We start from the raw sequence: 3,224 nt of genomic DNA on the forward strand, positions 1-3,224 counted from the left end.
GCTCAATGTGTGTGAGTGCAAGAGCCCTGGGAGGTCTCCCCAGACTGCAGCCCGTGGGGATGGGGTGTGAGCCTACCCACTGCTCCGGCCCAGCAACACGGAGGCTTGATCTGTGTGACCCACCCTGTCCCCAACTCGGCCACCCCAGTCCTCCTCACCTCCACCCACAAACTCCGCTTGATGGAGATTTGAAACGCCAAAGGTAACACACGGCACGACAGTGAGCACTGAGCCTGGCAAGTACTGCCCCGTGAAGTTCAGCAGCTTTGTCAGGGCAGGAAATTCTGGGGGATCGTGGAAGTCCTCCTCATAGTAGTCCAGCCAGATGGTCAGGAAGGAGGACATGGTGCTGGGGAGGGACAGGTGGGCAGAGGCGTCAGAAGACAGAGCTCCCTCACGCAGAGGTGTCCCGGGGAAGCCCTGCAGGAACCGGGGCCCTCGGCCTCCCATGCGGGCTGTCGGAGGCCAGTGCTGCTCCTTGTCCACCTGTCACCTGGCGTCCAGTCTGCCACAGCCCTGCTCGCTGAGGAGGGGCTGGCACAAAGCCTCTGTGCATGGGAGCCCATGACCAGCAGTGTGACCATCACTGTTTTTCCTGGGGAAACTTCCCTCCCGTGGGTCTGCCCTGCCTCACTCATGAGGGGCCCCCAAGGGGTGTCCTTCCACTGACTCTAATCTCCCACGGGGCGGGGGCCGTCTGGTCCGTGAGCCCTCACTGGCTCTCCTGAGCACCTGCCGTGCACCCGGGTCCAGGTGCCACCAGATTGGTGAGTGCGATGCTCCCCACACCCTCTGCTCTGGTCCCAGGTGTGGGGCAGACAGAGGGTTGGGGGGATGGGCATGGAGGAGGTCACCCTTTGGTGTCCCATGCTCTCCCACAAAGCCCACATCCCACCCACGGCTCCTTTGCTCTTTTCCTGAAGGGCCTTAGACCCTTACCCTGTCACAGGAATTGCAGACGTGTGGGGTGAAGGGTCGAGCAGCCCCTCCAACCCACAGCCCCCTCGCGGCCCTCCTGGAGAGGGAAGGCTCCCCTGCATGGTCCAGAGCTCACTCACATTTCCCACTGGTCCAGGATTCCTTCGTTCTTGCAGGAAGCTACGATGTATCGATATCTAGAGGAGGGCAGGGGGCATCACATGAATCGTCCTGTGGACCCGATCTCTCCTCATAGCTGCTGTCACCTCTGAACCCCAACTAGTCCAGAACCCTGGGGGCCGTCAGCTCTGTGCCTGTGGCCACGGGCAGCTCCTGGAAAGCACCTGCACCTGCTGGCACTTCCTGAATGCTTGAGGAATGAAAGGGCTCCGCCAGGCCCATGGCTGATATCCGAGTGGGCCTGGGCCCAGGTGTCCCCAGGGACCCCTACTCCGAATGCCCCAGGATATAGACCCCAGATGGACTCAAAACTCCCTTTCAATGGCAAAACAGGCCAGCTCAAGACCCTGGTGACGGTGAGGAGGCGGCACAGGCTTTGTCATGGGGAGAGAAGACGACTGATGAGCACAAGCACAGCCCCTCTAGCCGACCTGCCACAGGCCAGGCACCGGGGCTGCCCTACAGGACCCGACTAGGCCCTGTGTGACTCTCCTCCAGTCGAGGAGCACCCAAGGGGCCGGGAAGTTAAGCAACATTCCCCAAGACTCCCAACCAGTAGGTGGCCCATCCCACTGGGCTGTGGAGGGTCAGAGTGCTCACTTTGCAAACAGCAGGTCCAGCACCTCTTCAGGGGTGCCATATTCCACCAAATAGTTAAGGAATTCAAATATGGACAGTTATCAAAGCGCAGCAAGGCGGGCACCAGTTCTTCTACCTGCTGCTCCAGCAGCTCCCTCCGGCTGGGGGTGGTTGGGCAGATCCGATTCTTCCTCAGGGCTGAGGCCCTTTCAGCCTGAGGTGGGACAGAGGGGATGTGCAGCCTGCACTGTAGCCTCCAGGAGACCTGGGAGTTGGAGCGCAGACCACAGCCCGAGCTCTCAGTGGCTGCAGGGGGCGGGGGGGGGAAGGAGTGCCCACAGCAGGGACACGGGGCTTGACGCCTGCGGCTCAGTCACTTAGCATCTGACTCTCAGTTGTGGCTCAGGTCATGGTCTCAGCATCCTGAGATCCCACCCCTGGCAGGCTCTGCGCTTGGGGCAGAGTGTGCTTGAGGAGCCTGTGTCTCCCTCTTCTGCTTCCTGCTGTCTGTCTCTTAAACTGACAGACTATCCAATAAAGAAATAGTTTTTAGAGGATAAATTTTCAAAAAAATTTGGATCAATACAAGGATCTCAAATGGGAGGGGTCAGTATCCCAGGGCCGCTTGTCAGCTGAGTTTTGACAGCACCTCCCTGCATTAACGGCTTCACCCCTTGAATTTGACCACACGCCCCTCTCTCGAGGTGCCAACCGAGACCTTTCCTTGGGTGGGAGGGCCCAGGTGTGAGGGCTCAGATGTTCAGCACCGCCCTGTGATTTGGCAACAGAAGGGAATCGCATCGAAGTCCTGCATCAGTGAAGGGCTCAGTGGCTGTGGGAACCAACTGGCCTTCTGACATGTTGTGCAGCACACGAGGCCCCTGTGCCCGACCCCGGGAGCGGGGCAGGGATGCGCTCCTTCAAAACCTAACTGCAGAGCGATAGACATAGTACAGTGAGCCCCGTGTCCCTTTGGGGAAAAGTCTCCCAACTCACCAGGACCATGCTCAAGCCTTGGAGAAGGTGGGGAAGGACGTCAGGCCAATGGGGCCTCCTGGGAGCACCAGTTAGGAGAAAGCATAGCACAGTGCAAACTACTGGAGACCGCATGCGATGAGACATGGTATGTCTCTTCTTAAAAAGTTTTTATGGGCAGCCCGGTGGGTCGTGGTTTAGCACTGCCTTCAGCCCAGGGCGTGATCCTGGGGACCCAGGATCCAGTCTGACATCAGGCTCCCTGCATGGAGCCTGCTTCTCCCTCTGCTTGTGTCTCTGCCTCTCTCTCTTTGTCTCTCGTGAATAAATAAATAAAATTTTAAAAGAAAGCATTATAAAAAAAGTTTTTATATTTATCATGAGAGACACACACACACGGGTGGGGGGGCAGACACAGACAGAGGTAGAAGCAGTCCCCATTCAGAGAGCCCAGGCAGAACTCGATCCTGGGTCTCCAGGATCAGGGCCTGGCGGAAGGCAGGCGCTAAACCACTGGGCGACCAGGCATCCCCTGAAGGCTCTATTCTGATATTCCTACAAATCTGTGCACA

The 3,224-nt window shown here is 58.3% G+C and overlaps 1 long non-coding RNA gene across 1 annotated transcript; it reads right to left on the reverse strand.

Moving 5' to 3' along the window:
• Positions 1-221: 221 nt before the first annotated feature.
• LOC119878853 lies at positions 222-1,788 on the reverse strand. Its single transcript, XR_005387190.1, has 3 exons — positions 1,699-1,788; positions 1,059-1,115; positions 222-349 (listed from the first exon to the last, which is right to left on the reverse strand). It is a non-coding gene; the product is annotated as an uncharacterized LOC119878853 (long non-coding RNA).
• Positions 1,789-3,224: the final 1,436 nt, after the last annotated feature.

This window comes from Canis lupus, unplaced genomic scaffold (assembly GCF_011100685.1).
Source record: "Canis lupus familiaris isolate Mischka breed German Shepherd unplaced genomic scaffold, alternate assembly UU_Cfam_GSD_1.0 chrUn_S1991H2190, whole genome shotgun sequence".
In the NCBI taxonomy this organism is placed as follows: domain Eukaryota; kingdom Metazoa; phylum Chordata; class Mammalia; order Carnivora; family Canidae; genus Canis; species Canis lupus.